Source organism: Triticum dicoccoides, chromosome 7A (genome assembly GCF_002162155.2).
Source record: "Triticum dicoccoides isolate Atlit2015 ecotype Zavitan chromosome 7A, WEW_v2.0, whole genome shotgun sequence".
In the NCBI taxonomy this organism is placed as follows: domain Eukaryota; kingdom Viridiplantae; phylum Streptophyta; class Magnoliopsida; order Poales; family Poaceae; genus Triticum; species Triticum dicoccoides.
In genome coordinates this window covers 568,430,008-568,449,789 of record NC_041392.1, presented here as the reverse complement: position 1 = coordinate 568,449,789, position 19,782 = coordinate 568,430,008, and positions in this window count along the sequence as shown.

Genomic DNA, 19,782 nt, shown 5'->3' with positions numbered 1-19,782 from the left:
CGGGGCGCGGGGTCGGTGCGGGGCGGTCGGGCCGGGCTATAAGCGGGCGGGCGGTGCCGGATTCGGGCGGCTCGGCTTGGTTTGAGGGAGGGTGGCGGTGGTGGGGTTGGAGGCGGGGGCGGTGCTAATTTGGGAAAGGTGGGGAAGGGAGACGGTGGGAGGCGGAGGAGGTCGGGAGGATGGCAAGGCGTGGAGAAGAAGAAGACGCCGAGGACCCAGGGGGGAAAGCGGAAGAGGAGAACGTGTTTGGGAAGAAAACTAGCAACCGCTTCCGTGCTTCGTGTTTGTTCCCCCTTCTCGTTTGTTGGTTTCGTGAAACAGCCCTCGGTTCTACGCGTGGTGCGGTGCAGCTGCTATTCTTTCTCTTTCGTGGGTTTGTTTGCAAATGTTTCGCAAGTCCTAGACGTGACGCAGAATATTGTTGAACAACCGGAATCTGAAGCAGTGCGGTTACGCGGAGCGAAATCTATTTAATTTTCTTTTTGCGGGAAATCTATATTCGTTACAGAATGCAATCGAATGTAGTATTCGCAAAGAAAAAAGGAATCCGATGCAATATGCATGCCAAAAAATGCCACCCTGGTCTGGTGACTGGTGGTGGTCTCCCAGCCTGGTCCGCGTTGGTCCGACCCGACCGGTTGGGTAGGGCGGCCACGGGCTGGTGACCGGCGAAGTGGCGGACGATGATGATTTGACGGTGATGGAGTATTGGATTTGCTCGGGTAAACGTGTTCAACGAGGCAAAATGCTCGTCTCCTTGGCTGACTCGCACGGGTCCCCATCCACGGACGATGAATCCACCGGCCGAGTCCGCGTCGCCCGCGCTTCCCTAGGCGTCGCCGTCCACGCTTCGACGTGCGCCTCGCCTCGCCGCGTCTGCCCAGCACCATACGAGCAATGGTTTTTTTATTTTATTTTAGTGGTCCATACGAGCAATGGTAGGTAGCCCACGGGACCTCCACGCGTCGCCTGCACCACATGGGCCGGGGCGCCTGGCCCAGCAAGCACAGTCAAAGCTAGCGACAAAAGCTCACGCCTGTTCTTTTTTTCATTTGGGTCTGTTTAATTTTAAGTTGAAAAAGTCATGAATTCAAACAATTGTGAATTCAAAAATGTTCATGAATTTATAAAAAATGTTTACAGGTTTGAAAAATGTTCATGAATTCAAAATATTGTTCATGAATTGTAAAAATATTCCGAAATCAACATAAGTTCATGAATTCAAAAAATATAATCACAAACTCGAGAAAAGATCATGAATGAAAAAATCAATCCAACCTTCGTCTAGGTACAACAATAGTTGCCTTGTCCACCATCTTTTTCTCGAGGTGTTTCACATCTTTGATCCCACCTTTCAGCTGCTCATGTACTTCCTTCTACTTGCCTTTCTTCAGAACACACTTGAAGCACTGTCCACTTTTTGAAACAGTACGCTTGGTGCGACGAGTACGCCTTGCAAAATCGGAGCTATGAGAGTCTGCCTTCGAATGTGACTCGGTGATGCTAACCATGGTATGATCCGGATAATAATTGTTTATAGCGATATACAACACAAGACATCTAACAAATAATTATCAGGTCGCCTAGGGGTTTAATACGTATGGGGTCACTGTTATCCGAATGGCAACGGATTCAGGATACAACCTTCAAACAAATTATAAAACATTCACATTACAACAAAGGCTCGCACTGATAGAGTTCGGAACTGATCTTACTCATAACAACAGTTCAAAGTATGCTACATTGATCTGAACTACCCACTTCACACGAATTTGCAGGGGAGTTAAGCCATAATGCAGGAAGCACATAGCAATAGGCAGATCCAAGCACTACTTGGAAAACCCCTATAGGCAATCACATAATAGTGGCGCGGGTTATATGCCCCGTGCTACTGCTACATGGTAGTAGTGTGGGCTAAAAAGTGCGCTAATAGTAGAAATTAGCACTAGCGCGGGCTCCGTTACCCCGCGCTACTGCTAGGTGGTCCCCACCGTTCCTCGACACAGGCCACTTAGTAGTGGCGCGGTCCACCGCGCTCTGCGCTACAACTACTGGGATTAGCAGTAGCCCGGTGCCCATGCCCCATGCTACTACTAAGTGCAGCATCTGTATTCTCTCTCTGCCGCCCATTCCTCACCCCCTCTCCTCACTCTCCCTCCATCTCTTGTCCTCGCTCTTGCTCCTCCTCTCGTCGTCGCCGCCATCCCCGCGTCGTCGCTGCCCCCTACTGAGGTAACCCTCCTTCCTCCTTCCCTTCCCCTGCCGGGGCACCGGCCCTTCTCCCTTCTCCCTCCTTCCCTTCCCCTACCGGGTCACCGGCCCTCCTCCTTTCTCCCTCCTGCCCTTCCACTACCGGGGCACCGGCCCTCCTCCATCCCTCCTTCCCCTACCAGGGCACCAGACCTCCTTCCTCTTCCTCCACTCTTCCCTCCTCCCTCCTCCCTCCCCTTCCCCCACTCTTCCTCCCAGATTTGTATGGTTGAATAAGATGTAGTACTATGTGGTAGTTTAGAATTTTTTGTTAAATCTTTATAAAATGTAGTACTATGTGCTAGTTTGGGATTTTTTTTATGGTCGTTTCATTTGTATGGTCCACAAATGTTTATATAGCTCATTGAGCATAAATTTGGCGCATGGCAAAAGGTCATGACCAGGAATGTTTTGCAGGGATCTTACAAGTTCCTATGTGTTGCCAGAATGTTGATTAATTTCCGTTTTGACAAATTTCAGGCACTCGATATGTCCTAGTTTTGGCAAAGGTCATGAATAAATTTTTCTGTAGATTTTGGCAGGACTTTTGCTAAAAAGTAGGACATATTGAGTACTCGGACATTTCGGCATGACTTTCGATACATGTAATGTTGATCGATGTTTTCGGTCCGATGGGGCTCCCTATGTGATAGATTGATGTTCTTGAAGGAAGAATCACAATTGTTGTTCTGGGGTTGATACGTATCTAATTTTTCTCACGCTTCTTCTCTTGTTTTGGACTCTAATTTGCATAATTTGAATGAAACTAACCCCGGACTGACGTTGTTTTTAGCAGAACTACCATGGTGTTGTTTTTGTGCAGAAATAAAAGTTCTCGGAATGGAACGAAACTTTTTGAGGATTTTTTTATACCAATAATAAGAATTTCTGGAGACAAGACCCACCGGAGAGGGCCCCTGGGTGGGCACAACCCACCAGGGCGCGTCCCCCTCTCCTAGCGCGCCCAGGTGGGTTGCACCCGCCTGGTGGCCCCGCTGATGACCCCCTGATACTATAAATTCACATTATTCCAGAAAAAATAAGGGAGAAAGAATTATCACGATCCACGAGATGGAGCCTCCGCCAAGCCCTGTTCTTCCTCGGAAGGGCAGATCTGGAGTCCGTTTGGGCTCTGAAGAGGGGGATCTTTGATCTTCGTCATCACCAACCTATCTCCATCACCAATTCCATGATGCTCCCCACCGGGAGTGAGTAATTCCTTCGTAGGCTCGCTGGTCGGTGAGGAGTTGGATGAGATTCATCATGTAGTCGAGTTAGTTTTGTTAGGGCTTGATCCCTAGTATCCACTATGTTCTTAGATTGATGTTGCTATGACTTTGTCATGCTTAATGCTTGTCACTTTGGGCCCGGGTGCCATGATTTCAGATCTGAACCGTTTATGAATTCATCATTATATCCATGTTTTAGATCCGATCTTGCAAGTTATAGTCACCTACTACGGTCATGATCCGGCAACCCCGGAGTGGCAACAACCAGGGCCACTCCCGGTGATGACCGTAGTTTGAGGAGTTCATGTATTCACTATGTGTTAATGCTTTGTTCAAGTTCTCTATTAAAAGGAGGCCTTAATATCCCTTAGTTTCCAATATGGACCCGCTGCCACGGGAGGGTAGGACAAAAGATGTCATGCAAGTTCTTTTAATAAAGCACGTATGACTATTTATGGAATACATGGCTACATTATATCGATGAACTGGAGCTAGTGTCGTATCGCCCTAGGTTATAACTATCTCATGATGAATATCATCCAACAAGTCACCGATCCAATGCCTACGAACTTATCCATATTGTTTCTGCTAAGTTACTACTGCTATCATCACTGTTACACTTGCTACAAAATTACTGATATCACTGTTACTATTACTATTGCTGCTGTCACTACTATCAAAACTATCAAACTACTTTGCTACTGATCACTTTGTTGCAGATAATTAATCTCCAGGTGTGGTTGAATTGACAACTCATCTGCTAATACCTTCAAATATTCTTTGGCTCCCCTTGTGTCGAATCTATAAATTTGGGTTGAATACTCTACCCTCGAAAACTATTGCGATCCCCTATACTTGTGGGTTATCGGGGGTCGGTTTCGCCTCTTCTCCTTGTGCTAGACCTTGGTAATGCACCCAAGGAAGAAGGGGAAGCGACCGTCATCGATAGTCAAAATATCTAGTGTCGGGAGTATCCGCCATATACACCACCCTCACCCCTCACCCCTAGCTTTAGGACAAGTCCTACTCTGTTCTTGGCACCGGCAGCGACGACGACTCAGATTTGTGGTTGTGGCGGCGGTGGCGTTCGTGGCGGCAACACTCCGCGCAGCGGCAGCTGCTTCTCCCCTTCTTCTTCGACTCTGTCCGACCATCCTCGTCTCACGCATTCCCCCTGACCCCGAAGTTGGTAAGATATCCCCCTATCCTCTGTTAGGTCGTTTGATAGGACCGTTTAGGGTCGATTGCACCATTGCTAACTGCACCATGGATGCCACTTAGGTTGTGGATGAATGGATGAAGCTTGTAGTTTAGGCAGCAACGCTGATAGGTATGTTTCAGGCCAGGATCCTGTTGGTCCATAAGAGAGTTGTTCGTAGAAGTGAGAAACCCCTCAGGTATGTGAAGGAAATATGCCCTAGGGGCAATAATAAAGTTATTATTTATTTCCTTATTTCATGATAAATGCTTGTTATTCATACTAGAATTGTATTAACCGGAAACATAATACATGCGTGAATACATAGACAAACAGAGTGTCACTAGTATGCCTCTACTTGACTAGCTCGTTGATCAAAGATGGTTATGTTTCCTAACTATAGACATGAGTTGTCATTTGATAAACGGGATCACATCGTTAGGAGAATGTTTTGATTGACTTGACCCATTCCGTTAGCTTAGCACTTGATCGTTTTAGTTTACTGCTATTGCTTTCTTCATGACTTATACATGTTCCTATGACTATGAGATTATACAACTCCCGATTACCGGAGGAACACTTTGTGTGCTACCAAACGTCACAATGTAACTGGGTAATTATAAAGGTGCTCTACAGGTGTCTCCAATGGTACTTGTTGAGTTGGCATGGATCGAGATTAGGATTTGTCACTCCGATTATCGGAGAGGTATCTCTGGGCCCTCTCGGTAATGCACATCACTATAAGCCTTGCAAGCAATGCAACTAATGAGTTAGTTGCGGGATGATGCATTACGGAACGAGTAAAGAGACTTGCCGGTAACGAGATTGAGCTAGGTATTGAGATACGGACGATCGAATCTCGAGCAAGTAACATACCGATGACAAAGGGAACAACGTATGTTATTATGCGGTTTGACCGATAAAGATCTTCGTAGAATATGTAGGAGCCAATATGAGCATCTAGGTTCCGCTATTGGTTATTGACCAGAGACGTGTCTCGGTCATGTATACATAGTTCTCGAACCCGTAGGGTCCGCACGCTTAACGTTCGGTGACGATCGATATTATGAGTTTATGTGATTTGATGTACCGAAGGTAGTTCGGAGTCCCGGATGTGTTCACGGACATGAGGAGGAGTCTCGAAATGGTTGAGACATAATTATCGATATATTGGACGACTATATTCAGATATCGGAAGTGTTACGGGTGATTTCGGAGAAAACCAGAGTGCCGGAGGGTTACCGGAACCCCCCGGGAGAAGTAATGGGCCACATGGGCCTTAGTGGAGAGAGAGAGGGCCGGCCAGCCAGGGCAGCCCGCGCGCCCCCTCCCCCTCTGGTCCAAATTGGACTAGGGAAGGGGGGCGCCCCCCTTTCCTTCTCCCTCTCCTCCTTCCTTTCCCCCTCCTAGTAGGAGTAGGAAAGGGGAGTCCTACTCCTACTAGGAGGACTCCTCCTCCTGGCGTGCCCTGCAAGGGCCGGCCGGCCTCCCCCTTGCTCCTTTATATACGGGGGTAGGGGGACCCTAGAACACACAAGTTGATTGTTCCAAGCCGTGTGTGGTGCCCCCCTCCACCATAATCCACCTCGATCATATCGCAGCGGTGCTTAGGCGAAGCCCTGCATCGGTAGCAACATCATCACCGTCATCACGTCGTCGTGCTGACGAAACTCTCCTGTGAAGCTCTGCTGGATCGGAGTTCATGGGACGTCATCGAGCTGAACGTGTGCTGAACTCGGAGGTGTCGTACGTTCGGTACTTGGATCGGTCGGATCGTGAAGACGTACGACTACATCAACCGCGTTCTCATAACGCTTCCGCTTACGGTCTACGAGGGTACGTAGACGATACTCTTTCCTCTTGTTGCTATGCATCACCATTATCTTGCGTGTGCGTAGGAATTTTTTTTGAAATTACTATGTTCCCCAACAGTGACATCCGAGCCAGGTTTATGCGTAGATGTTATATGCACGAGTAGAACACAAGTGAGTTGTGGGCGATACAAGTCATACTGCTTACCAGCATGTCATACTTTGGTTCGGCGTTATTGTTGGATGAAGCGGCGGACCGACATTACGCGTACGCTTACGCGAGACTGGTTCTACCGACGTGCTTTGCACACAGTGGCTAGCGGGTGTCAGTTTCTCCAACTTTAGTTGAACTGAGTGTGACTATGCCCGGTCCTTGTTGAAGGTTAAGACAACACTAACTTGACAAAATATCGTTGTGGTTTTGATGTGTAGGTAAGAACGGTTCTTGCTCAGCCCGTAGCAACCACGTAAAACTTGCTCATGTCTACTACACAACCTTCTTCTTGTAGACGTTGTTGGGCCTCCAAGTGCAGAGGTTTCTAGGACAGTAGCAAATTTCCCTTAAGTGGATAACGTAAGGTTTATCAATCCGTAGGAGGCGTAGGATGAAGATGGTCTCTCTCAAGCAACCCTGCAACCAAATAACGAAGAGTCTCTTGTGTCCCCAACACACCCAATACAATGGTAAATTGTATAGGTGCACTAGTTCAGCGAAGAGATGGTTATACAAGTGCAATATTGATGGTAGATAAAGGTATTTGTAATCTGAAAATATAAAAACATCAAGGTAACTAATGATAAAAGTGAGCGTAAACGGTATTGCAATGTGTTGAAACAAGGCCTAGGGTTCATACTTTCACTAGTGTAAGTCCTCTCAACAATAATAACATAATTGGATCATAAAACTATCCCTCAACATGCAACAAAGAGTCACTCCAAAGTCACTAATAGTGGAGAACGAACGAAGAGATTATGGTAGGGTACGAAACCACCTCAAAGTTATTCTTTCCAATCAATCCGTTGGGCTATTCCTATAAGTGTCACAAACAGCCCTAGAGTTCGTACTAGAATAACACCTTAAGATACAAATCAACCAAAACCCTAATGTCACCTAGATACTCCAATGTCACCTAAAGTATCCGTGGGCATGGTTATACGATATGCATCACACAATCTCAGATTCATCTATTCAACCAACACAAAGGACCTCAAAGAGTGCCCCAAAGTTCTACCGGAGAATCACGACGAGAACGTGTGCCAACCCCTATGCATAGGTTCATGGGCGGAACCCGCAAGTTGATCACAAAAACATACATCAAGTGAATCACGTGATATCCCATTGTCACCACAGATATCCACGGCAAGACATACATCAAGTGTTCTCAAATCTTTAAAGACTCAATCCGATAAGATAACTCCAAAGGGGAAACTCAATTCATTACAAGAGAGTAGAGGGGGGAAGAAACATCACAGGATCCAAATATAATAGCAAAGCTCGCGATACATCAAGACCGTATCACCTCAAGAACACGAGAGAGAGAGAGAGAGATCAAACACATAGCTATTGGTACATACCCTCAGCCCCGAGGGAGAACTACTCCCTCCTCGTCATGGAGAGCACTGGGATGATGAAGATGGCCACTGGAGAGGGATTTCCCCCTCCGGTAGGGTGCCGGAACGGGTCTAGATTGGTTTTCGGTGGCTACGGAGGCTTCTGGCGGCGGAACTCCCGGTCTATTGTGCTCCCTGGAAGTTTTACGATGCGTAGGTATATATGGGTGAAAGGAGTACGTCGGTGGACCGAAGGGGGGCCACGAGGCAGGGGGGCGTGCCCCCTACCCTCGTGAGCTCCTCCTTCATCTTCTGACGTAGGGTCCAAGTCTATCTGGTAGGTTTCATTCCAAAAATAACTTCTCCAGTTGATTTCGTTCCGTTTTGACTCCGTTTGATATTCCTTTTCCTCGAAACACTGAAATAGGCATAAAACAGCAAATCTGGGCTGGGCCTCCGGTTAATAGGTTAGTCCCAAAAATAATATAAAAGTGGATAATAAAGCCCAATATTGCCCAAAACAGTAGATAATATAGCATGGAGCAATCATAAATTATAGATACGTTGGAGACGTATCAGCATCCCCAAGCTTAATTCCTGCTCGTCCTCGAGTAGGTAAATGATAAAAACAGAATTTTTGATGCGGAGTGCTACTTGGCATAATTTCAATGTGATTCTTCTTAATTGTGGCAAGAATATTTAGATCCATAAGATTCAAGACAAAAGTTCATATTAACATAGAAATAATAATACTTCAAGCATACTAACTAAGCAATTATGTCTTCTCAAAATAACATGGCCAAAGAGAGATATCCCTACAAAATCATATAGTCTGGCTATGCTCCATCTTCACCACACAAAAAATTTAAATCATGCACAACCCCGATGACAAGCCAAGCAATTGTTTCATATTTTTTATGTTCTCAAACTTTTTCAATCTTCACGCAATACATGAGCGTGAGCCATGGACATAGCACTATAGGTGGAATAGAATGGTGGTTGTGGAGAAGACAAAAAGGGAGAAGATAGTCTTACATCAACTAGGCGTATCAACGGGCTATGGAGATGCCCATCAATAGATATCAATGTGAGTGAGTAGGGATTGCCATCCAACAGATGCACTAGAGCTATAAATGTATGAAAGCTCAACAAAAGAAACTAGTGGGTGTGCATCCAACACGCTTGCTCACGAAGACCTAGGGCATTTTGAGGAAGCCCATCATTGGAATATACAAGCCAAGTTCTATAATGAAAGATTCCCACTAGTATATGAAAGTGACAACATAGGAGACTCTCTATCATGAAGATCATGGTGCTACTTTGAAGCACAAGTGTGGTAAAAGGATAGTAGCATTGCCCCTTCTCTCTTTTTCTCTCATTTTTTTTATTTTTTTGGGCCTTCTTTTTTTATGGCCTCTTTTCTCTTTTTTTTATTTGGGCTTCTTTGGCCTCTTTTATTTATTTTTTGTCCGGAGTCTCATCCCGACTTGTGGGGGAATCATAGTCTCCATCATCCTTTCCTCACTGGGACAATGCTCTAATAATGATGATCATCACACTTTTATTTACTTACAACTCAAGAATTACAACTCGATACTTAGAACAGGATATGACTCTATATGAATGCCTCCGACGGTGTACCGGGATGTGCAATGACTCATGAGTGACATGTATGAAAGAATTATCAATGGTGGCTTTGCCACAAATACGATGTCAACTACATGATAATGCTAAGCAATATGACAATGATGAAGCGTGTCATAATAAATGGAATGGTGGAAAGTTTCATGGCAATATATCTCGGAATGGCTATGGAAATGCCATAATAGGTAGGTATGGTGGCTGTTTTGAGGAAGGTATATGGTGGGTGTATGGTACCGGCAAAAGTTGTGCGGTACTAGAGAGGCTAGCAATGGTGGAAGGGTGAGAGTGTGTATAATCCATGGACTCAACATTAGTCATAAAGAACTCACATACTTATTGCAAAAATCTATTAGTTATCAAAACAAAGTACTACGCGCATGCTCCTAGGGGGGTAGATTGGTAGGAAAAGACCATCGCTCGTCCCCGACCGCCACTCATAAGGAAGGCAATCAATAAATAAATCATGTTGCGACTTCATCACATAACGGTTCACCATACGTGCATGCTACGGGAATCACAAACTTCAACACAAGTATCTATCAAATTCACAACTAATCAACTAGCATGACTCTAATATCGCCATCTCCATATCTCAAAACAATTATCAAGTATCAAACTTCTCATAGTATTCAACACACTCATAAGAGAATTTTATTATTCTTGAATACCTAGCATATTAGGATTTTAAACAAATTACCATGCTATTTAAGACTCTGAAAATAATCTAAGTGAAGCATGAGAGTTCATCTATCTCTTCAAAATAAAACTACCACCATGCTCTAAAAGATATAAGTGAAGCACTAGAGCAAATGACAGACTACTCCAAAAGATTTAAGTGAAGATCAATGAGTAGTCGAATAATTATGCAACTATGTGAAGACTCTCTAACATTTAATAATTTCAAATCTTGGTAATTTATTCAAACAGCAAGCAAAGCAAAATAAAATGACATCTAAGAATAGCAAACATCATGTGAAGAAGCAAAAACTTAGGATCAACCGATATTAACCGATAGTTGTTGAAGAAGAAAGGTGGGAAGCCAACCGGGGCATCCCCAAGCTTAGATGCTTGATACTTCTTGAAATATTATCTTGGGGTGCCTTGTGCATCCCCAAGCTTGAGCTTTTGTGTCTCCTTAATTCCTCTCATATCATGGTCTCCCTAAATCTCAAAAGCTTCATCCACACAAAACTCAATAAGGACTCGTGAGATAAGTTAGTATAAACCATTACCAAAACCTTATCATACTCTACTGTAGCAAATCCCTAAAATTATTATTCAACATTGCATACTAAATGCCTCTGCATATTTAATAGTCCTATCCTCAAATAGAATCATTAAAGAAGCAAACATATGCAAACAATGCAAACATAACAGCAATCTACCTAAACAGGATAGTCTGTAAAGAATGCAGCAACATCCATACTTCCCTAGCTCAAAAATTATGAAAGAAAATTCCCACTGTAGTAAATTTATCAGATCTTAATATGCAAAAGTTTTCAACATTTTATCACATTCTGACTTTTCTAGGGAATTTTTGGATTGCTTGAGGTAGGGCTACAAGTAACAATTGGAGAAGAAGGGGGCCAAAAACCCAAAAAGGCATTGGGCGTGCAGCCACTCCGCCGACATGACAGTCTTAGTACGCGGCACTGCGTAAACACCCATTGCGGCGGTGACCACTGACACTGACAACAACGTGGCTTTTCAGCGAGCGGTGACCCTAACGGTGGCAGCACCCATCACATAAGGCAACGCTCGGCACCAGATCTCTGTTGTGCACACCCATCCGACCATACCCGACGGTGTTCCCTGAGCCATGGTGTTTGCCTTCTCCTCCCCTAGATCATCTCACCAATTACTTGCACATCATCGCCGCATGATCCACTAGAGGTAGGCCTAGACCATACTGAAAACGAACTTCCATTTTCACAATTATTTCTTTCTCTCCCTTTTTGTGAGTCTCTGACCCCTGTTCATACTTTATTACTACAGGAATGTATAGCATAGATTATCTAGAAAAGATACTGCTTACTTCTGATGGTCCATCATCGTGTCAGGCTTCATTTGATCCTAAAGGATTCCTTTGGTTAGTAATTCATCTACTCTTCATCATTGCCTGCAATTTTCATCATTGACTATAGTTTTGTAAATTAACTTGACTTTATTTAACTTGGTAAGTTTTGACTGTCTATTATTTGCTCATTGGCTCTGTATGGCGATTGCCACATGTTTGATTTGACTGCAAATTGGACATGTAATTATACATTTCGAGGTATAACGCTGGTGTTTGTTTCTACATTTGAACATTTCTCTTGTGGTGTAGAAACCATATTCTATTCCCCCCTGTTTGTCCAACTTGCTTGTAGAATTACAATGGGAGAATTATTGATTTGTTAATCCCTTCCTTCAACATGTTAGAACTTGCATTTTTCTGCTTAAAGTATTACGTTAATACACTACATAATCACTGGTGCATGCAGAGTTGGCGCAATATAACAAATTAGGCTGGGTCTGAAATGTGCAGCCATGTTGGCCTCTCCAATGAGTGAATGTTGGAAGATGCAACATTAGGAAATGCCGAGTATATATGGCAACATCCATGGTTCTGTATCCTATCTCATATAAGGCCTAATTAAGTCTCCTTGTTTTTGTTACAAGTCATTTAGCGCCGATGTGATTAGTGATGTTCCACTGACCTTGAGGTGTGTTATCACATACCAAGCAATTAATCTATTACCTAAAGTCATTTTCATTGCCTCGATATCATTCCCTATGTCTTTCTTGAATTCTTTGCTCAAGACAATTTCCCTGAGATTAGTTTCCTTTTTGTTCACTTCAGTTTTTATTTGTTCTATAGTTCACACCTGGTCCCTTCAGTGTAACTTATCGAATAACAAAGTTTTATCTTTTATTCATTGGATGTGGTTCCTATAGTCAGGGAAAAACATCTACCCATATTGCTGACATAGTTGCAAAATTTATACATATTGAGCAAGAACTCATTAGATCGAGATAAGTCCAAACAAGGAGAACTCTCTTGCCTCTTATGAAGTGTTGCAGATTTAGAAAGAAAGGAGTGGAGATTTCTTTTAGGCCAAAGAGATGGGTTCGGAAGAGTTAGTTTTTGAAGTTATTTAGAATGTTAACCTCCCGTTGGAGGCATTTGGCATTTAGCCTTTGCTGTTGTACAACCGAGCTAACTTATTGACATCCTCGAAATTTCCTTTCTAAGAACAAGTGAACATGTCAGTACTAACAATCGCAAAAGTATATTATTAGCATGTATCAATTGTAGTGCATAACACATCAGATTGTACGCAATGATGTCCCTTTGTATGGAAGAACAAGTGAACACATCAGAATGTATTTTTTGTGTCTATACCTTCAATATGGGTATATGAATTTAAACCCAAAAATAGATTATTTTCCTTTTTTGTTTTATTATGTTTCAAATACTTAGAGGGGCTGTTTGTTAATTCAGGCGGCATCACTTCTATTTTCTTTCTGTTTATTTCCTTTAATCAAAAATTTTGAACTGGACCAGGGAGGTTTCTTTTAAGAACCTGGACAAGGGAGGTTGTCCCCTCCTATTTTGCACGCTAAATAACTCATGAAATGGATGATATACCCATCAAGATTTTGTTATTCTTACACTGAATGCATCTAAAGAAAATATTATTACAAGTAATGAATGGATTGTTGTACATCAAGATCTGTGTTTTTCTTCAACACTCTTTGATCCATTGTTTCTAAAGGCAATGGTGAAAATGTATTCTCTTCATCGGTTTCGAGGAGCTGTGACTTTTTTCTCCTCACACAAAGCGGTGAAGTGGGTATAAGAAGTGACACAAACCTTATCAAATATTGTCTAATCAAGGTAGGGGAAGGTACATAAATGATGGTGAAGCGATGGCGAGTAGGATGATGATGTGGCCAAACAACCATTGTTGATCTAAAGGCAGACCCAAAGGCGACAGTGGAGAGACCATCAATGTAACAGTAACTATAGTATGACTAACCAGAGTAAGGAAAGATACATACACAAGGATGAAGCAACGATGCAACTGAATCACAACTCCAAATGCACGGCTACCTTTTTCCTACAGATTTGGTCAAGGGAGTGATGAACCTTTTTGTATACTGAATCACAATGACAAATATATGCACTTGAAATTTGAGCATGAGTCATGTGGGTTTTATTTAAAGTGCAGGTACAATGCGATATTTTTCACAACAACAATAATATGCTACCTCCGACATACATAGTGTAAATTATAACAACATTAAAGTCAATTTTTCTCCGCAAAAAAATAATTTTATTTCGTGGCAACGCACGGGCATTCAACTAGTTGAAGAAGAAAGGTGGGATGCCAACCGGGGCATCCCCAAGCTTAGATGCTTGATACTTCTTGAAATATTATCTTGGGGTGCCTTGTGCATCCCCAAGCTCGAGCTTTTGTTTCTCCTTAATTCCTCTCATATCATGGTCTCCCTAAATCTCAAAAGCTTCATCCACACAAAACTCAACAAGGACTCGTGAGATAAGTTAGTATAAACCATTACCAAAACCTTATCATACTCTACTGTAGCAAATCCCTAAAATTTTATTCAACATTGCATACTAAATGCCTCTGCATATTTAATAGTCCTATCCTCAAATAGAATCATTAAAGAAGCAAACATATGCAAACAATGCAAACATAACAGCAATCTGCCTAAACAGGATAGTCTGTAAAGAATGCAGCAACATCCATACTTCCCTAGCTCAAAAATTATGAAAGAAAATTCCCACTGTAGTAAATTTATCGGATCTTAATATGCAAAAGTTTTCAACATTTTATCACATTCTGACTTTTCTAGGGAATTATTGCAACAGCGGTAAACTTTCTGTTTTCAAACAGCAACATGTGTGCTTGTAACATAGGCATAGTAAAGGCTATCAATGCCACTTTTATTGAAATAAAAGATTCAAAACATTATTCTAAATAACAGCAAGCAAATCCTAACAAAATAAATTGACGCTCCAAGCAAAACACATATCATGTGGCGAATAAAAATATAGCTTCAAGTAAAGTTACCGATGAACGAAGACGAAAGAGGGGATGCCTTCCGGGGCATCCCCAAGCTTAGGCTCTTGGATATCCTTGAATATTACCTTGGGGTGACTTGGGAATACCCAATCTTAGGCTCTTGCCACTCCTTATTCCATAGTCCATCGAATGCTTACCCAAAACTTGAAAACTTCACAACACAAAACTTAACAGAAAACTCATAAGCTCCGTTAGTATAAGAAAATAAATCACCACTTCAAGGTACTATAATGAACTCATTATTTATTTATATTGGTGTTAAACCTACCGTATTCCAACTTCTCTATGGTTTATAAACTATTTTACTAGCCATAGATTCATCAAAATAAGCAAACAACACACGAAAAGTAGAATCTGTCAAAAACAGAACAGTCTGTAGTAATCTGGCTCAAACGTATACTTCTGGAACTCATAAAATTCTCAAATAAATTGCTGAACCTGAGGAATTTATCTATTAATCATCTTCAAAAATAATTAACTAAATATCACTCTCCAAATAAAAATGGCAGCAATTCTTGTGAGCGCTAAAGTTTCTGTTTTTTACAGCATGATCAACAAGACTTTCCCAAAGTCTTCCCAAAGGTTCTACTTGGCACAAACACTAATCAAAAGCATAAAACTACATCTAAATAGAGGCTGGATAAATTATTTATTACTAAACAGGAACAAAAAGCAAGGAACAAAAATAAAGTTGGGCTGCCTCCCAACAAGCGCTATCGTTTAATGCCCCTAGCTAGGCATGATGATTTCAATGATGTTCACATAAAAGACAAGAATTGAAACGTAAAGAGAGCATCATGAAGAATATGACTAGCACATTTAAGTATAACCCACTTCCTATGCATAGGGATTTTGTGAGCAAACAACTTATGGGAACAATAATCAACTTGCATAGGAAGGTAAAACAAGCATAACTTCAAAACTTTAAGCACATAGAGAGGAAACTTGATATTATTGCAATTCCTACAAGCATATGTTCCTCCCTCATAATAATTTTCAGTAGCATCATGAATGAATTCAACAATATAACCAGCACCTAAAACATTCTTTTCATGATCTACAACCATAGAAATTTTACTACTCTCCACATAAGCAAAATTCTTCTTATTCGGAATAGTGGGAGTATCATAAGAGACTTGAATACTATAAATTGTTTCCACATTAAAAGAGTAATGTTCAGAGAAAGGGTACTCATAATCATGACAAGTTTTATAAATATAATCATCACTACTCTTTATAGCATAAGTTTTATCACAATAATCATCATAAGTAGCAACTTTGTTCTCATCATAATCGATTGAAACCTCTTCCAAAATAGTGGATACATCACTAAGTAAAGTCATGACCTCTCCAAATCCACTTTCATAAACATTATAAGATTCAACATACTCCAATATTGTGGGATCACTACTTCCTAAAGTTGACACTCTTCCAAACCCACTTTCATCAATATAATCATCATAAGTAGAAGGCATGCTATCATCATAACAACTTTGCATATCAAAACTTGAGAGGCTAAAAATATAATCATTATTAAACATAGCATCCCCAATCTTGGGACAAACATTAATTGCAGAAAATATATTTTCAAAAACATCATCTTCATCAAACATAGCTTCCCGAAGCTTGGGCCTTTTCGTATCATAAGCATAATCACTGTCATCATTAATAGTATGGTTAGCACCAATAGTATAGCAATTATCATATTCTTCCAAGCAAGTGCCAAAAATATTTTCAAGATCATAAGGGGTATCATTATCTTCCCAATCATAATCATCACAACAAGCAATAGGCATAACGAGATCATCATCAAGTGTATCATCTTCATTTTCATGAGGCACAGTAATAATAGGAGCAACTTTATTTGGGAGAGATACCTTTTTACCTCTCTTCCTTTTTCTTTTCTTCTTTTTCACCACATCATGTGTGGGTTCAATCCTCTTTTTGGAGCTCCTTATTAATGAGATTGGTTGAATAGAAGGCTCCTCCTCGTTACCTAATTCATCATAAGAAATAATAGGAGAATATTGGGAAGTCTCTTCCCTTTCATTAGTATTCTCTTCATCTTCTATTTGTTTTCTTTTCTTTATGTAATTGGCAATATAAGGATTTTCAATGCAATTCTCCGCACAATACATATAAATTTCTTCTAGATCAATATCGAGGAATTTCTCAAGGTTATATTCTGGAATATGCTTAGTTTGACGTTTCAATTCTTCATAACCCAAAAGCAAACTTAGTTCATTATAATGCGCAAGGGAAATCAAGTCATCACAATTTTTGGACACGATTCGGTCATGAAACAATTTGCATTTGATATTTAAATGACCATGTTCATTGCAAAGTTCACAAGTACGGTAAAGGTATTTTAAATTTTCAGCACTCACATCAAGACTTTCTTGCAAAAATTTAGTTTCTAAGTACTTATGCCTCTTGCAATATCTATCTTCCCTATTTGGTGTGTACTTGCAAACCCAATGCACTCCACAAAAATTAACATGTTTATAGGAGGCATTTTCATCATAACTAGTGCAATCATCATTAGCATCATGGATATTCAAACAATTCGTACTAACAACATTGCAATCATGCTCATCATTCAAAGATTTAGTGCCAAACATTTTAATGCATTCTTCTTCTAACACTTTGGCACAATTTTCCTTTCCATCATACTCACGAAAGATATTAAGAAGATGAAGTGTATGAGACACACTCAATTCCATTTTTTAGTTTTCTTTTATAAACTAAACTAGTGCTAAAACAAGAAACAAAAAGATTCGATTGCAAGCTATACAGATATACCTTCAAGCACTCACCTCCCCAGCAACGGCGCCAGAAAAGAGCTTGATGTCTACTACACAACCTTCTTCTTGTAGACATTGTTGGGCCTCCAAGTGCAGAGGTTTGTAGGACAGTAGCAAATTTCCCTCAAGTGGATGACCTAAGGTTTATCAATCCGTAGGAGGCGTAGGATGAAGATGGTCTCTCTCAAGCAACCCTGCAACCAAATAACGAAGAGTCTCTTGTGTCCCCAACACACCCAATACAATGGTAAATTGTATAGGTGCACTAGTTCGGCGAAGAGATGGTGATACAAGTGCAATATGGATGGTAGATAAAGGTATTTGTAATCTGAAAATATAAAAACAGCAAGGTAACTAATGATAAAAGTGAGCGTAAACGGTATTGCAATGTGTTGAAACAAGGCCTAGGGTTCATTCTTTCACTAGTGTAAGTCCTCTCAACAATAATAACATAATTGGATCATAAAACTATCCCTCAACATGCAACAAAGAGTCACTCCAAAGTCACTAATAGTGGAGAACAAATGAAGAGATTATGGTAGGGTATGAAACCACCTCAAAGTTATTCTTTCCAATCAATCCCTTGGGCTATTCCTATAAGTGTCACAAACAACCCTAGAGTTCGTACTAGAATAACACCTTAAGATACAAATCAACCAAAACCCTAATGTCACCTAGATACCCCAATGTCACCTAAAGTATTTGTGGGCATGATTATACGATATGCATCACGCAATCTCAGATTCATCTATTCAACCAACACAAAGGACCTCAAAGAGTGCCCCAAAGTTCTACCGGAGAATCACGACGAGAACGTGTGCCAACCCCTATGCATAGGTTCATGGGCGGAACCCGCAAGTTGATCACCAAAACATACATCAAGTGAATCACGTGATATCCCATTGTCACCATAGATATCCACGGCAAGACATACATCAAGTGTTCTCAAATCTTTAAAGACTCAATCCGATAAGATAACTGCAAAGGGGAAACTCAATTCATTACAAGAGAGTAGAGGGGGAAGAAACATCATAGGATCCAAATATAATAGCAAAGCTCGCGATACATCAAGACCGTATCACCTCAAGAACACGAGAGAGAGAGAGAGAGATCAAACACATAGCTATTGGTACATACCCTCAGCCCCGAGGGAGAACTACTCCCTCCTCGTCATGGAGAGCACTGGGATGATGAAGATGGCCACTGGAGAGGGATTTCCCCCTCCGGTAGGGTGCCGGAACGGGTCTAGATTGGTTTTCGGTGGCTACGGAGGCTTCTGGCGGCGGAACTCCCGATCTATTGTGCTCCCTGGAAGTTTTACGATACGTAGGTATATATGGGTGAAAGGAGTACGTCGGTGGACCGAAGGGGGGGCCACGAGGCAGGGGGGCACGCCCCAGGGGGTGGGCGCGCCCCCTACCCTCGTGAGCTCCGCCTTCATCATCTGACGTAGGGTCCAAGTCTATCCAGTAGGTTTCCTTCCAAAAATAACTTCTCCAGTTGATTTCGTTCCGTTTCGACTCCGTTTGATATTCCTTTTCCTCGAAATACCGAAATAGGCATAAAACAACAAATCTGGGCTGGGCCTCCGGTTAATAGGTTAGTCCCAAAAATAATATAAAAGTGGATAATAAAGCCCAATATTGCCCAAAACAGTAGATAATATAGCATGGAGCAATCAAAAATTATAGATACGTTGGAGACGTATCACTTGCAACAACAAAGTAGAGGACGTCTAACTTGTTTTTGCAGGGCATGTTGTGATGTGATATGGTCAAGGCATGATACTGTATTTTATTGTATGAGATGATCATGTTTTGTAACGGAGTTATCGGCAACTAGCAGGGAGCCATATGGTTGTCGCTTTATTGTATGCAATGCAATCGCCCTGTGATTGCTTTACTTTATCACTAAACGATAGTGATAGTCATAGAAGCAATATTTGGTGAGATGACAACGATGCTATGATGGAGATCAAGGTGTCGCGTTGGTGACGATGGTGATCATGACGGTGCTTTGGAGATGGATATCAAAGGCACAAGATGATGATGGCCATATCATATCACTTATATTGATTGCATGTGATGTTTATCCTTTATGCATCTTATTCTGCTTGATTGACGGTAGCATTATAAGATGATCTCTCACTAAATTTCAAGGTACAAGTGTTCTCCCTGAGTATGCACCGTTGCCAAAGTTCGT